Raw genomic sequence first — 18096 nt, 5'->3', positions numbered from 1 at the left:
TGTACCCTAGTGCAGCTTTCTCCAACTGAGAGGATGGACAGGTAACCATTTGTCAAAGATTGATCTGGACCTTCAAGGAAGTGCAGAAAGGCAGCTTTGGAGCAGAGAACAATTTTTGGTCCTAGACGCAATGCTACAATACAGTGCACATCCAAACCAAAGGGCCAAGGGATTGATGGAAATCAGGCCTCAAGCCTCATTAGCATTTTTAGTCTGTCAGTGCAGTGGAAAGACCAATATTAGGCACATGTGCCTCAGTAATCTGCTACTCCTCCTGGCTCTGAAGAAAAATCTTAAAAAAAAATCATACTTCCACTGAAGGATTGTGAACGGATCTGCCCCCATGTTGCTAATTCCAACAAGGGGCCTTTCAACATATTTACACATTTAAGGGTCCAATGCCTATTTTAGGTGTCTGCCAGCGATGGCTAAAAAAAGGACCCTACAATTTGAGAAATGTGACGATGCCTCTACAGATTGGGTACTAGCAACCCCACTGTCATGTTCTTATGCCTTATGTCAGTTTTATAAAACAGGCCCAACATGCACATACCAATGGGTATCTCAAAGACTGCCACAAAGGTTTTCCCATGTCTTTGTAGAGAAGCATATATCTGCAATTAATAATTCAACAGCCATAAACAGGACACTTAGCATTAATAACTATTAATGCTATTAGTAAGAATATTGTTCAGTTCCGTGGCACATCATGTTGGGATACTGCTACAGTTCAAACACTATGCTTTTACATTCATTACAGAATGGGAAAGATGATTTTATTTCATTATGCTGTAAATTAAAAACATCTCCTAGAATGTTCAGCTGATGTACCAAAATAATAAAATGCTGTGGGAAGAAGATTAAAAATGAAAAATGCAAAACTAATACAACATGTCGACAGCTATGCCAAAGAGTAAGCTGTACAGATGGCTTCAAATATGTTTATTTGCCAGCAGTAACATTCCTTGGCTCAAACACTGCATGAAAACAAATGCTTCTCATTTCACCACACCGTCCCTTGTTCACGACACTGTTGTGCTAGACTTTCCACCCATTGACTATAAATGGCTGAAAATTTGGTTTGCCATGCCAAGAAAAGGTCCAAAATTTTTATTCATTTGACTGTAAAGGATGAATTTTGTGTAAGGAATGTCAATGTGAGGAAATAAAATGTTCTCCAACTGAACACTCCCAGATACAGAATATGTTAGATGAACAATATTATGTCTGAAGTTAGAGGGTATTTTCCTTCTCCAGTGCATATTTGTGATGTCAGTCAGTCATGATCTCACTGAATGGTGGAACAAGCTTGATAATGGCCTATTCCTGTTCCAATCTTCTTTTCCTCACAGCTTCTCTGAATTTGGGCAGTCTTAAGTTTTTGATAATAATTCAATACTGCTTTAACCTTATTTAATTTCAGGCTTATTTCAGATCTACAGGTGAAAAGACACTAGCACGTACTGATGATGATCAATATGTGGTGAGAAGCAGGTAGTGTGAGTGATTGAAGACTATAAAATTGAATGTAGATCCATATCCATATGCTGCATCTTCCAGCCAACTTTTTAGGATGGCCTAAAGTACCCTCAACCAAAACTGGTGGGAGATCGATTTCAATGTTAGAAGAGATTAAATATAGTATGGTTTTCATTCTCCCTCAGACAGGATTGTACTCCATGTGTTCATTTGGACTAGGCTTACAATGACAGAAAAGGCATCAAAATCCTGGGGTTACCATTGACCAGAAACTGAACTGGATGAGCAATATAAATACTGTGGCTCCAAGTCAGAATCTGGGAATTCTCCAGTGAGTAACTCACCCTCTCACTCCCTAAAGCCTGTCCACCATTTACAAGGCACAAGTCAGGAGTATGATGGAATACTCCCCATTTGCATGGATGAGTGCAGCTCCCACAACACTCAAGAAGCTTGACAACATCCAGACCAAGTGGCCCGTTTAATTCACACCCGATCCACAAATTCCAACATTCACTCCCTTCACCTCCAGTGCACTATGGCAACAGTTATGTACCATCTACAAGTTGCACTGGAGCAACTCATCAAGGATCCTCCAACAGCAACTCCCAAACCCATAACCTAGAAGGCCAAGGTAGCTGACTCATAGGAACATCATCACCTAGGAACTCCTACTCCAAGACACACACCATCCTGACTTGGATCTCTATTGCCGTTCCTCCACTGTTGCTGGGTCAAAATGCTGGAACTCCCTCTCTAACATCACCGTGGGAGGACATACACCACATGGACTACAGTAGTTCAAGAAGGCATCTCACCATCACTTTCTCATGTGTAATTACGGATGAACATTAAATGCTGGCTTGACCAGAGACGTTCATATTCCAAGAACGAGTCTCTTTAAAAAGGTATAAATTCTAGAATGATGGCTAGGTGACTAGGTGATAAATAGACAAGTGTAGATTTCAGAGCAGACTGCACATACATGAAACTAGCTGATGGAGCAATAATGGTTATTTAAACAGGGAAATAAATGTCCTGTGCATGATTGCCAATACTTTACTCATCTGAAAAACACCCACCCTAAATTATCAAACACATAAGGCAGAATTCCCGTATGCCCCCCTCGGCGGGGTCAATGGCAGGCGGGACAGAAGAATTCGGCAGGAGGTCCAAAAATCCATTTCAGGCCGGCGTGGAATTATGGCAGGGTCTTCAGATACTGCCCGCCCCATGGCAGATTGCAATTCCTACCAGAGGCTGGCGTGAAAACGATCTACACCCTCTAATGGGATGCAAATGAAAGCCCACCTGGAATCATCCCCCCATGTCTGATATTTTTGATGCCAGCAGGAAAACATATTGGTCTGGGCCAACATGCCGTGCAAAAGTCGGGACTTACCTTAAGGGCCTTGTTCAGCTTGCAGACATCCAACAAGAAGATGGAGGCTTCCAGCTTCCAGATCCTGGTGCACCACGTGCAGCACAGGGTGCATGGAGCTTCATCCACACATGTTCTCCACAAAGCAGCTTCCAGAAGGTGGGAATTCTTTGCACAGCAACATTGATCCTTCAGACCTCCTTCCAGGGACATCGCCATGAGATTGGACTTTCTTCTAGGGACATCTCGAGGTGCAGATGGAAGGCAGCAGGATGTACTGTCAGGTGGCGAGGGTCTGTTTTGGGGGAGTTAAAGAAGGTTAGGAGAGGCTTAGAGGGGGGCATTGGCAGTTGGGGAGGCAGGAAAGGGTTTTACAGGGGTATAGCAAGGTGGCAGAGGGAACGGATGGGAAATTAATAAGGGCCTTGTTGGCTGCCAGGTGAGATGGGAGTGGTTATGTCCAGGTGTGAAGGGGTGGGGGGAGGTTATGTCCACGTGTGAAGCGGGGTGTTATGTCCAGGTATGAGGGGGTGGGAGGGTTCTGACCAGGTGTGAAGAAGCTCACAGTGAAGGGTCGGTGGGGGAGTGAACTCGGGGTAGTCGTGGTATGAGGGAATAGTCAGGGTTACGTGGCAGAGGGAGCTGAGAGGGGAGGGTCCGATGGTGTCGCGTGAAGAGGCAGCGAGGGTCATTCGTGGGGATGTGTAGAAACATACAGACTCGGGGGGGGGGGTGGGCAGGAGGAGGGCGGGCGGGTCAATGTCTACAGGGATAGGATTCTCTGGGAGGAAGGGAACGTGTATGTTTACCTGGACACTATCAAAGGAAAAGGGTTTAGGTCGGAGGGTAACAGTGGGAAGGTCAAAGATGATGCTGGGTCAATTGGAGAAAGGGTGTGGGTGATTAGGGGAGGGGAAACGGTGCCAGAGCGTAGAAAGAATGCCACAACCACCATGCTGGTCTGGTCGAAACTAAGCAGAGCCTCGTTCATGTCCCGAGGTGCTGCATGGGAGTTGGGTCAGTGGGTGGGCAGAGATGCAGGTCATCTCAGCTGGACAACTGAAAGGAGACCCCAGCAGGCAGTATTGACAATGCTGGGGCCTTGGGATATGAGACTTTGATGGGTAATGGTTCATTGTGCACAGGAGAGTACTTGTACATGGCTCACAAAGGCCCTGCCACGTACCCTTCTCCCTGCAGATTCACTTGGTGGGTCGAAAGTCCTATAGGAAAGGTGGGGCTGGGAGCGGCATTTGCTAAACCTTAAGAACCATGTTGAAACAAGACAGTAACTTTATTGAAGTGAAAGTGATTATAGTTACATAATTTATAATTGTGAAAATCGTTTGTTCACCCGCGCAACTAGTTATGATCAAAATTTCTTTATTTTCCTGAATCTATTACTTCTTTTAGGTGCTCCCACAACATCCAAGCAGGGGTGGAGACAGCCTGCTGACTAGTTGGCTCTGTTGCCTTGGATGACTTTAACTGCTGAGGAGTCGAAGTCTGGAGGGCTCCAGCTTCCTTTGGCTGTCCTCCTTTGGGCCAATGACATGAGATGAGGTTGAAGGGGTCAGAGGCAGAGGGGATTCAGAAGTGCCAGAAAACCTCTGAAATTCCTGAGTGGTTGTCCCAGGGGAGTCCAGCTGCCTCTCCTCCTCCCTTTGGGAGCCTGAAGGCCTTGGCCTGATCCCTTGAGGGGAGGAGGTACCTGCAAGGAGGTAGGTGCCCCATCCCCTTCTCCTGTGCCAATTGGCTACCTCGGTGGAGTGCAGGTCTGCGTGCATCTCTGGCAGGGTCTGCTGGACTAAGATTTCCATGGAGTCTGTCAACCTGCCCATGGAGACATCAATGCATGCACAGGTCAGCACTACTTCATCAGCCAGCAGGTGGACGGACTCCTCCAACTCACATGCCACTCTGTTGAGAGCTTTCAACATCTCTACCTGATGTTCCCCCACCTCTTGCTGACTATCCGCCATCAGCTGGCTTGGACCTCACAGATATCTCTTCTCCAGCAGTGCTCCGAGTGCTGGTGAGCTGGGCTGACCCTGCCTCCTCCTGCTGTGGACATGTGTCCCATGTCGTCACCACTAGAATGTGAGATCTTTCCCTAGCTAGAACTGATACCCATGAAGGTGTGTGTATCTGGGATGGTGGGGGGTGTGCAAGTGTCTGCTGGTAAACCTTTTTCAGGTGCACATCTCTCCTATTGTCCTCTCTCCTGGCTCATCTCTGGGCTAGTGCTTCTCCTGAGGCCTGAAGGCAGTCCTCAACCTCGGGCCTTGGCCTCTTCCTGCTGGCATCCATAAGTGAGTGAGGAGGGTGACAGTATGAACTGCCTCCAACATGGAGGCACACGGCCCTCATGGATGGATCCTTACAGGGTGGAAATCCAAGTCCAAGCTCCCCATTGCCAATTGCCCGGTCCTGCTCCAGGCCTGCCAACTGGCCTGCCCTCTCTTTGAACTCCGTGAGATCCCACAGATGTGGGCGTCCCCCTCCCATCTTCCCCGTTCTCACTGGTTGTGCCTCAACTTCTCCTGCTCAAAGACAACAGAAATTATGTTTAAGAGGAATCGTATGTTGGATCCATTTGCACATTGCAATTTCATGTTCATTTCTCATATTTCCCCCCCACCCTACACAGGCAGCACTGAACGCTGAAACCCACTGGGCACCCCTTAATTGGCCCGCCAGCGTGAAATTGCCTCCTGGCCCCGATCGCGGACGTCTTCCCGACTGCTCCCACTCAGCCCCGCCAAGCCCACCCGACACGGGTGAAATTCTGCCCATAAGATCCTGAAGGATACCCGGAGGATGTTTCCCTCTTGTGGGGGAGATTAAGACTAGGGGACACAGTTTAAAAATAAAAGGTCTCCCTTTTAAGACGGGGATGGGGAGAAACATTTTCTCCCAAGGGGTTGCTGGTATGTGGAATTCTCTTCCCCAAAAAATAATGGAGGCTGGGCTTTTGAATTTATTCAAGGCTGAGTTGCTTTGTTAAGCAAGGGAGTCAAGGGTTATGGGGGGCAGGCAGGAAAGTGGAGCTGAGACTACAACCAGATCAGTCATGATTTTATTGAATGGTGGAGCAGGTTCGAAGGCTCAAATTGCCTACTCTTTCTCCTATGTTCCTAAGCTCTGTTATGTCAGAGAGGAACAAGGAATGCAATATCTCTTTGGAAAAAAATAACACAAATGACATGTGAAGACAGTCAAGAATCCAGTTACTAATACTTGGCCAGAGCCAAGGAAGGTTAGAATTTGGGGTTGACTCTGTTTCAGGCTGAAAATAGAGGGAAGGAAGTCCCTTCAGAAATATGAAGTCTAGAGCCTGTTATTAATTATAAAATATCAAAAAGATAGAATCTAATATGACAGAGAAGTAAAGCATAATGTGTGCAGCAGTACTTTCGTGGTTAAGTCAAGACTCCAGTATGTTAGTTGCTGCAAAGCTTGGCTAGACTGTTGAAAATAAAACCTGTTCGGGTTGTGGTGCATCTTTGTAGTAAACATCGTTATATTATTGTAGTAAATATAATTTATATTAAACGCGCAAGGGATGACTGACTCATCCTTCTGCCATCCAGACCAGAGATCATAGTCCAACTATAATTGAAGCTGTACAGAAGCCTGAATATGTCACTTTTAATTTTATGAGCCTCCTTTGCTTTCTCCGCTGTGACTTGCCGCCTTCTGAGATACACCATTTTCCTTTGCTTCGACTCTAACAACAAGAGAGATCCTGGGAGTTCCTCTGTGAAGCTGAATTGTCTTGATCTCCCAGCAGAGAAAACCAATAGAACTTGGAAATGACTGGTACTGGTGTGAACTGGTGTTCCATGTTAAGGTATAGAACAACAATTCCAGTGAATGTCTCATTTTTTAATATGGAAGTAATCAGGAAGAAAGGGGGACATTGAAATGTACAGGATGTAAGAGACATATGGAAGAACGGAAGAGCTGAAGGTTATCAAGAAAGAATGGCCAGATGATACTTTGGGAAGGCTGACCATGGGGGGAATAGATAGATGGAGGAGGGAAGGTCTGCAGGACATAGGGACATAAGAGAGACAACAACAGGTGTGTGTTCCATGGAGCCAATGCTATACCCCTGCTACAGTACTTCAGCAATCTTTGTAATCTATTGGAGGAAAGATTGTTAGACTGCCATGACACCCTGCAAGTTCCTTTGCACATTGTAATCTATAGTCATGGTGGTAGTAATCTAAACTTACATGGCAGCAAGCTGCCCTGGCATGTTAGAAGTCTGATCTTCCACCAAAGCACCCAGACATAGAGTAGCTTCTGCTTGTGGTGCAGCAGAAGCTGACACATTGGTCATCACACACAGCATCAAGCTGGATCCATAAGTGTGCTAATGGAATTGGCCAACACTTCGATGTTTGAAAAGATAGGCTTCAAGCTCAACAACAACAACTTGTATTTATATAGTATTTTTAATATAATAAAACATCCAAAGGCACTTCACAAGAGCATTATGTTACGGACAGTAGAGAGACCGACAAACTATACCTCTCTCCTCTCATGAGCTGTCCGTAAGCAGGAGGTGTTTTGAACTATTTTTAAAGTATGCTGTGTTTTTAGCTTATGTGACCCAATTTACTAATAACTCACAGCAAACTCAGGTTATGATTAACTCAGAAGATTAGTTTATTTCACATTCCCAGGGGAGGAATGGTCGGAACTTCCCACTCCACTACACACACATATACAGTAAGGGGACAAATAGAAAAAAATAATTTTACAGTTGTGCATAGTAACAGTACAAGAACCACAGAAATGAAAATTAGTTTGCGTGATTTGCAGAGTCCAATGAGGAGTTGTTTCACATAGGAGCTTGTGTTCAGCTAGTTGAAAACCAGTTTGTAGAGTTTGCTTTACAGCTGGTGTTGATACCACAGGATGAAGTTGGTGCACAGAGACGGAATCAGTTCTGCAGGCAATGGTAGGAAATGGGATGAGTTTTCCAAAAGCAAGTAAAAATAAAATAAAAGCTTTAATTTTTCATTAATAGTATGTCCCTGCTCATGTGACAGATGTGGGTCATTCAGCCGCTCAACCTCTGCCTTAAAATATTCAAAAACCCTGCCTCCACTGCTCTCTGGTGAAGAGAGGCTCAAAGACTCACAACCCTCTGAAAGAGAAAATTCTCTTCATCTCAGTCTTAAATGGGAGACCCCTCATTTTTAAACTGTGTCCCCTAGTTCTTGTCTCTCCCACAAGGGGAAACGTGCTTTCAGCATTCACCCTGTCAAGTCCAATCAGGATCTTATACATTTCAATAAGGTCACTTCTCATTCTTCTAAGCTCCAAGGAGTACAGGCCCAATCTGTTCAACCTTTCCTCATAAGAAGCCACCACCACCACCACCACCACCACCCACCAACCCCTCCACCCCCCCACCCCCGCCACACCCCCCCACCACCACCACCACCACCCCCCACCCCCCCACCCCCGCCACACCCCCCCAACACCACCACCACCACCACCCCCCACCCCCCCACCCCCCCCAACCACCACCACCACCACCACCCCCCACCCCCCCACCCTCCCCCCCACCACCACCACCACCACCACCCCCCACACCCCCACCCTCCCCCCCCACCACCACCACCACCACCACCACCACCACCACCACCCCCCACCTCCCCACCCCCCCCAACCCCCACCCCCCCCCAACCCCCCCCCCTACCACCACCACCACCACCACCACCACCACCCCCCCACCCCCCCACCACCCCCACCCCACCACCACCACCACCACCACCACCCCCCACCCCCCCCCACCCCCCCACCCCCGCCACACCCCCCCAACACCACCACCACCACCACCCCCCACCCCCCCACCCCCCCCAACCACCACCACCACCACCACCCCCCACCCCCCCACCCTCCCCCCCACCACCACCACCACCACCACCCCCCACACCCCCACCCTCCCCCCCCACCACCACCACCACCACCACCACCACCACCACCACCACCACCACCCCCCCCCACCTCCCCACCCCCCCCAACCCCCCCTACCACCACCACCACCACCACCACCACCACCACCACCCCCCCACCACCCCCACCCCACCACCACCACCACCACCACCACCACCACCAACACCACCACCCCATCCCAGTTATCAGTCGAATGAACCTTCTCTGAACTGCTTCTAAGGCAGTTATTTAAGAATATCCTTTCTAAAATAAGGAGAACTGTACCCAGTGCTCCAGATGTATTCTCACCAACGCCCCATACAACTGTAGCAAAACATTCTTATTTTTATATTCCATTTCGCTTGCAATAAGTGACAATAGTCCATTCTCGTTCTCGCATGCGCCTTGAAATATCACGAGTGTGCGATGACGTTGGGATGCTCGCCCAATGTCATCACGTGCTATTTTACACCTGACTGGGTCAGGCGCACGCCCGCCCGCAGGACTTAAAATTCTGCCCCTTATGTCCTCTTCACAACTTACTTTCCTGCCTATCTTTGTATCATCAGCAAAATTAGCAATTATACATTCGGTCCCTTCATCCAAGTTATTGATATAAATTGTAAATAGTTGAGGCCCCAAAATTGATCCCTCTGGCATGCCACTCATCGCATCCTGCCAACCAGAAAATGATCCATTTATTCCTACTGTTTTTGGAGTGGGAAAGGATATGGGCAGCAGAGTTTTGGATGACCTCAGGTTTAGCGTGGGTAAAATGTGAGAGGCAGACCAGGTGTGTAATGGAATAGTCAAATCTGGAAGAAACAAAGGCATGAACGAAGGTTTCAGCAGCATATGAGCTGAAGCCAGGACAGAGTCTAATGATGATACTGATGTGGAAATAGATGGTCTTGTTGATGGTGCAGGGATGTGACTGGGATCTTATCTTGGGGTCAAACATGACAATGAGGTTGTGAACAATCTGGTTCAGCCTCAGACAGTTGTCAGGTGGAGGGATAGGATCAGTAGCTAGGCAACAGAGTTTGGAGCAGGGACCGAGGACAATGGTTTTGGTCTTTCCAATATTTAATTGGAGGAAATTTCTGCTCATCTAGAATGAAATGTCAAATAGACAGCCTGATAATTTAGTAACAGTGGAGGAGTTGAGAGAAGTCATGGTGAGTTAGAGCTGGGTGTCGTCAATGTACTTGTGAAAAATGATGCTGTGTTTTCAGATAATGTTGCTGAGGTGCCATGTGTAGATGTGGATGGGGGTCAAGGATAACTGCTTGGGGGATACCATAAACAAAGGTGTGGCAATTGGAAGAGAAGCCATTGCAGGTTGTTATAACTTGTTATATTATCTATAAAGAGCTAAGAACTAATTCGCTAGGAACTAATTGTTATGTGTATGTGTTCCAAGGGGCCATGTTTCACAACTGCACTAGAGACTGATGTTATGTGTAACTGAACCAGTTTAAACCAGCCCTTAAGGCAGCATGATAAGTTAAAGGTAGAGAGTTCTGATCTTTCCAAGCTTAAAGTATGATTATTACCAACACCTGAGAACCAAATGACAATAAGAACGCATAGCACATGTGACACTCTAACTGTGGTTAGATAGAAAAGAATGGAACCATGAAAAGTGCAGTTCACTGCAGCTGGATGAGAGAGGGGAGGTGTTGGAGGAGGATGGTGTGGTCAACCATGTCAAAGGCTGCAGACAAAGTGAGAAAGATAAGGTGGGATATTTTATCTATGTCACTGTCTCATAGGATATGATTTGTGACTTTGCCACAGTACCAAACGTCTTATCAATGATGGAAACCTGACTGGAGGGATTCAAAACGTGAAGTTCTGGGAAAGATGGGAATGGATTTGAGAGGTGACAAAGCATTCAAGGACTTTGTTGAGGATAGGGAACTTGAAGCGAAGCACTGTAAAAAGCCTTGTGCCAATTTGGTGCCCGACTCCTCTATGCTCCTTGACACTGACCACAAGCTTTCTGGCAGGTCTGGTAATGGACCAAGCATTTTGTTGTGTATACCCATCAGCCTTCTTCTGCACACTGTTTTATTGAACTGGTTCATCTGAGTCCTCTGCAGTGGAACCCTCAGGTGAATGAGCAACTGTACTATTCTTGTCCTTTCCCTGGCTGCAGGACATTCATGCAGGTGGCTCTTCACATGCAGACCATGCTTTTATGCTATACCTCTAAGTTAAGCGCAGTTAATATCTGAACTGGTGGCTCCAAGATTGAAATCAAATAATGTACTGTGTCTTCATCGTCACTGTGTCCTTGATGCTCTTGCACAATATAGATAGGTTGCACTTCTTGGATATGTGAAAGGAGAAAGGCACAAGGATAAAGTTGTGATGTGAAAGGACGATGGGTATGAGGATACCATCATCTTCAATGCTTTCAGCCAAAGCACTGGCCAAAGCCTCAGGAATGGATATCCCAATAATGGGCAGCACCATCTCCTCCATAGGGATTAGGACGTGCAGACATGCCTGCACCCCAACCCCCACCCTCCAATTAGCTCCTGCTGCATCCACTTGTGCATCACCTTCTCCTGCTAGACAGAGGAAAGTGAGTCAATTAGTGTGGTGCATTCTGTTTGGCTGATGTGGCTGTCATGATTAAATAGTGTGTACAAACTGTGAGATGTGGGTTTGAAGCTTGCAGAAGTACAAAGTGTGTGATGCAGCAAGTGAATGTCAGGTATGAATCCTGATCGATTGGGATTGTTGGTAGGCGAGTGATGGGGCTATGGTGAAATGAGCAGTGTGTGGTGTAGTTGATAGGATATGGCATTGGAAGATGCTTTCATTGATCTTGGCAACTTGTGTGAGCTCATTGAACTTCTTGCAGCACTGCACCCGGTCCTCAGTGCTTGATCTCAGGCATTAACCTATATGGCTATCTGCTCCAAATACTTTTAGAGCATGTGACTGGAGAGCTTCCTGGCTCCTTGCAGGTGAAGGACATTTCTCCACCATTGCATTTTCTCCACCAAGGTCTCCAGTATAACCTTGAAAAACCTTGGAGCCCACTCTCTCCCATGGCATCCCTTTCTGTCTTTCAATTCTGTCTATCAATTTTAGCCTTGCTAGTGTTAACTAGTCAGGAATCAAACTTCAGCCATTTAGAATAAATTAATATTGTTGTGGCAAGACTTTATAATGAAGGGTAGGTGCACAATCTGTGTTATCATTATTACATTATCCTTAGTATGGAACCTATCAGGGTTTATTTATTTACCCCATTGATAGATCAGGTTCTGATGGATTCTCTGGAGTTCAGGAAAGTTCTGCTTGCACAAAAATCATGGGCAGGATTTTCCCCTCAATGGGTGGGTGTGGCAGATGAGCCCGGGAACGGCTGCGAGACCGACAGCTGCCGCGATCGGGATCCGACTGCAATCTCCCATTCGCTGACCAATTACCGGCTATGAGCCTCAGTGCTGCCGGAATGGGAACAGAAGGAGTGCGAGTGCTGAAGTGTGTGCATGTGCAGGGGACCGTGCACTGAAAGCTCCCTGAAAACACAAAGCTGCCTCAGGGAGCTGAAGAATTTTAAATACAATAATAAACTTTTTACAAATGATATAAACATCCCCAGATGTGATTCAGTCACACGAACAGGGACATGTAAAAAAGGATGTTAAAAAATGTTTTTATTCATTCATGGGATGTGAGCTTCACTGGCTGGGCCAACATTTATTGCCCATCCCTAACTGCCCTTGAGAAAGTGGTGGTGGGCTGCCTTCTTTAACCACTGCAGTCCACAGTGCTGTTAGGGAGGGAGGTCCAGGATTTTGACCCAGCGACAGGGAAGGAACAGCAAAATATTTCAAAGTCAGGATGGTGTGTGGCTTGGGGGGAACTTCCAGGTGGTAGTGTTCCCATCTATCTGCTGACCTTGTCCTTCTAGATGGTAGTAAGTTGTTGATTTGGAAGGTGCTGTCGAAGGAGCCTTGGTGAACTCCTGCAGTGCATCTTGTAGATGGTACACACTGCAGCTACTGTGCGTTGGTGGTGGAGGGAGTGAATGTTTGTGGATGTGGTACCAATCAAGCGGGTTGTCCTGGGCAGTATCAAGCTTCTTGAGTGTTGTGGGAGCTGCACTTATCCAGGCAAGTGGGAAGTATTCCATCATGCTCCTGACTTGTGCATTGTAGATGGTGGACAGGCTTTGGGGAGTCAGGAGGTGAGTTACACGTCACATGATTCCTAGCCTCTGACATGCTCTTGTAGCCACAGTATTTATATGGCTTTTCCAGTTCAGTTTCTGGTCGATGGTAACACCCAGGATACTGATAGTGGGGGTTCAATGATGGTAATGCCAGTGAACATCAGGAGCGATGGTTGGATTCTCTCTTGTTGGATGGAGATTGCCTGACACTTGTGTGGCACGAATGTTACTTGCCACTTGTCAGCCCAAGCCTGGATATTGTCCAGGTTTTGCTGCAATTGGGCATGGACTGCTTCAGTATCTGAGGAGTCACAAATGGTGCTGAACATTGTGCAATCATCAGCGAACATCCCCACTTCTGACCTTATGATGGAAGGAGGGTCACTGATGAAGCAGCTGAAGATGGTTGGGCCAAGGACACTACCCAGAGGAACTCCTGCAGTGATGTCCTAGACCTGAGATGACTGACCTCCAATAACCACAACCATCTTCCTTTGTGCTAGGTATGACTCCAACCAGCAGAGAGCTTTCCACCCAATTCCCATTGACTAGAGTTTTGCTAGCACTCCTTGATGCCACACTCTGTCAAATGCTGCCTTGATGTCAAGGGCAGTCACTCTCATCTCATCTCAGGAGTTCAGCTCTCTTGTCCATGTTTGAACCAAGGCTATAATGAGGTCGGCAGTTGAGTGGCGGAGTTGGGTGTCAGTGGGCAGGTTATTGCTTAGCAAGTGCTACTTGATAGCACTGTTGATGACCCCTTCCATTACCTTACTGATGATGGAGAGTAGACTGATGGGGCGGTAATTGTCTGGGTTGGATTTGTCCTGCTTTTTGTGTACAGGACATACCTGGGCAATTTTCCACATAGCCAGGTAGATGCCAGTTGTAGCTATACTGGAACAGCATGGCTAGGGGTGCAGCAAGTTCTGGAGCACAAGTCTTCAGTACTATTGCTGGAATATTGTCAGGGCCTATAGCCTTTGCAATATCCAGTGCCTTCAGCCGTTACTTAATATCACATGGAGTGAATCGAATTGGCTGAAGACTGGCATCCAGGATGCTGGGGACCTCTGGGGAAGGCCGAGATGGATCATCCACTTGGCACTTCTGGCTGAAGATTATAGCAAATGCTTCAGCCTTTTCTTTTGCACTGATGTGCTGGGCTCCTTCATCATTGAGGATGGGGATATTTGTGGAGCCTCCTCCTCCAGTAAGCTGTTTAATTGTCCGCCACCATTCACGACTGAATGTGGCAGGACTGCAGAGCTTAGATCTGATCAGTTGGTTGTGGGATTGCTTTGCTCTGTCTATCACTTGCTGCTTATGCTGTTTGGCACTCAAATAGTCCTGTGTTATGGCTTCACCAGGTTGACACCTCATTTTTAGGTATGCCTGGTGCTGCTCCTGGCATGCCCAACTACACTCTTCATTGAACCAGGGTTGATCCCCTGGCTTGTTGGTAATGGCAGAGTGGGGGATATGCCAGGCCTTGAGGTTACAGATTGTGTTTGAGTATAACTCTGCTGCTGCTGAAGGCCCACAATGCCTCATGGATGCCCAGACTTGAGTTACTACGTCTGTTTGAAGTCTATCCCATTTAACACGGTGGTAGTGCCACAGAACACGATGGAAAGTATTCTCAGTGTGAAGGCAGGACTTCGTCTCCACAGTGACTGTGCGGTGATCACTCCTACCGATACTGTCATGGACAGATGCATCTGCGGCAGGCAGGTTGATGAGGATGAGGTCAAGTTTGTTTTTCCCTCTTGTTGGTTCCCTCACCACCTGCCGCAGACCCAGTCTGGCAACTATATCATTTAGGACTAGGCCAACTCAGTCAGTAGTGGTGCTACCAAGCCATTGATGGACATTAAAGTCCCCCACCTGGAGTCCATTCTGCACCCTTGACACCCTCAATTCTTCCTCCAAGTGATGTTCAACATGGAGCAGCACTGATTCGTCAGCTGAGGGAGGGCAGTACTCAGTAATCAGCAGGAGGTTTCCTTGCCCATGTTTGACCTGATGCCATGAAACTTCATGGGGTCCAGAGTCAATGTTGAAGACTCCCAGGGCAACTCACTCCCGACTATATACCACTGTGCCGCCACCTCTGCTGGGCCTGTCCTGCCGGTGGGACGGGACATACCCAGGGATGGTGATGGTGGTGTCTGGGACATTATCTGTGAGGTATGATTCCGTGAGGGTGACTATGTCAGGCTGTTTCTTGACTAGTCTGAGAGACAGCACTCCCAATTTGGCACTAGCCCCCAGATGTTAGTAAGGAGGACTTTGCAGGGTCGACAGGGCTGAGATTGCCGTTGTCGTTTCTGGGTGCCTGGTGGTCTGTCCAGTTTCATTCATTTTTTGTGACTTTGTAGCGGTTTGTTACAACTAAGTGGCTTGCTAGGCCATTTAAGAGTCAACCTTATTGCTGTGGGTCACGTGTAGGCCAGACCAGGTCAGGACATTAGTGCACCAGATGGGTTTTTATAACAATAGATAATGGTTCCATGGTCATCCTTAGACTTTTAATTCCAGATTTTTATTGAATTCAAATTCCACCATCTGCCATGGCCGGATTCGAAGTCTCCAGTTCCTCTCCCCAGGTCCCCAGAGCATTACCCTGGATCTTTGGATTACTTAGTGCAGTGACAATACCACTACGCCATCACCTCCATTGGAAACCTCATCATTCCCATGGATGAGGTTTCGTAAAAAATGCAAAGGCCGCCTCTCCTATTTGTCTGCCCGCCAACCGAATGGTTGAGCAGGCAGCGAAAAATGCAATTTAATTAATTGCTTAAGGGCCTTAATAGGCTTCTTAATTGTCGGCAGAGTTGGTGCTGTAGCTGTACCTCCTCCTCAGATGAAAGATTTACACTTTTATTGCTTTGGTCCATGGTGCACAATTACGCTCAGTATGCCAATTATATTATGGGAACAAAAGTTAAAACAACAGCAACAAAATAACAATATTCAGCATGGGTTATAAACCATTGCATTTATTTTGGTTCGGATTAGGCCTCATGTTCATTCCGGCCCCGCCTGCTGCCAAGATCTTCTGGTACCGCCGAAAGTGAATGGACTGTTGGCATGCCCACAGCGGGTCCTGCCAATCTCTGGATTACTCCCAGTGCCATGTGCTAGCGAGCTCAGAAATAGGAGAATAGTGCAGATGAATATGTGGCTTAAGAGTTGGTGCAGGAGAGAGGGTTTTAGATTCCTGGAACACTGGGACCGTTTCTGGGGAAGGTGGAACCTGTACAAGTGGGACGGTCTACATCTGAACCAGAGCAGGACTAACATCCTTGGAGGCAGGTTTGCTAGTGCCGTTGGGAGGAGTTTAAACTAATTCGGCAGGGGAAGGGAACACAGAATGTTAGCAGAATAGGGACACATCATAGTAATACAGTAAAACTATCAAGTCAGAGGGAATACAGCTGCATTAAGTTTCAAGGGAGTAAGGCAAGGCTGGATGACCTCTACTTTAATGCCAGGAGTATTACAGGTAAAACGGATGAGTTAAGGGTAAGGATTGACATGTGGAATTATGATAAAGTAGCCATCACAGAGATGTGGTTGAGGGAAGGGCAGGATTGGCAACTCAACATTCTGGGATATAGAATCCTAAGGGGAGACAGGAGAGGGATAAAAGAGGAGGAGGCATTGCATTATTAGTTAAGGAGTCAGTTACTGCAGTAAGCAGAGATGATATCTTGGAGGGGGCATCGAATGAAGCTTTGTGGGTAGAGTTTAGGAATAAAAAAGGGGCAACCACATTATTAGGTGTTTATTATAGACCCCATATAGTCAGCGGGAAATTGAGGAGCAAATATGTGCACAATTTGTGGAGGTATGTAAAAACAATAACAATAGGGTAATTATATTTGGTGATTTCAACTTTCCCAACATTAATTGGGATAGACATATTGTTAAGGACTTGGATGAAGTGGATTTCTTGAAATGTGTACAGGAGAACTTTTTAGGTCAATATGTAGAGGGTCCAACAAGGGATGGTACAGTGCTGGACCTAATTCTGGGGAATGAAGCCAGACAGATGGCTGAGGTGGTGGTGGGTGAGCATTTTAGCGATAGCGACCACAACATGGTACAGTTTAAGTTTGTTACGGACAAAGAAATCGACAAGTTGCAAAAAAATGTTTTGGATTGGGGGAGAGGGGATTTTAGTAAAATAAGGCAGAATCTGGCCAAGGTAGCCTGGGAACAGCTACTCATGGGGAAATCCACAGAGGAACAGTGGGGGGTGTTCAAAAAGGAAATGGGGAGGGTACAGGCTCAATGTGCTCCCTCTAGGGTGATAGGAAGGAGTAACAAGCCCAGAAAACCATGGATGACCAGAGATATTCAGGTTATGATGAGAAGGAAAAGAGAGGCTTTTAGCAGGTACAAGGGAAGCAAATCAGCAGAGGTATTAGTGGAGTACAGACAGTGCAGGATGGAGCTTAAGAAAGCAATTAGTAGAGCAAAGAGGGGATATGAGAAAGCTCTGGCTGGTAAAAGTAGGGAAAATCCCAAGATATTCCATAAGTACATCAATGGGAAGAGGATAACCAGGGAAAGAGTAGGGCCCATTCGGGACCAAGGGGGCAATCTATGGGTGGAGCCAGAGGACATCACTAGAGTGTTGAATGAATACTTCACATCAGTCTTCACCCAAGAGAATGAGGATGAAGGTATCAAGCTCCGGGAGAGAGACTGCGAGGTTCTTAAGCAAATTAATATTGGGAGTGACAAGGTATTGGAGGCTTAAAAATGGACAAATCTCCAGGCCTGGATGATTTGTGTCCCAGACTGCTGAGGGAGGCAAGGGAGGGGATCGCAGCGGCTCTGACCCGAATTTTTAATTCCTCTCTGGCCACAGGGGAGGTGCCAGAGGACTGGAGAACAGCTAATGTGGTTCCGCTATTTAAGAAGGGTTGTAGAGATAAGCCAGGGAACTACAGGCCAGTGAGTCTCAAGTCAGGGATAGGGAAAATATTGGAGAAAGTTCTAAAGGAGAGTATCTAACTCCACTTGGAGAGGCAAGGTTTGATCAGGGATAGTCAGCATGGCTTTGTCA

This window comes from Carcharodon carcharias, chromosome 16 (genome assembly GCF_017639515.1).
Source record: "Carcharodon carcharias isolate sCarCar2 chromosome 16, sCarCar2.pri, whole genome shotgun sequence".
Taxonomy (NCBI): Eukaryota; Metazoa; Chordata; class Chondrichthyes; order Lamniformes; family Lamnidae; genus Carcharodon; species Carcharodon carcharias.
The sequence above is the reverse complement of the archived record's forward strand: the minus strand, read 5'-3'. Positions refer to the sequence as shown.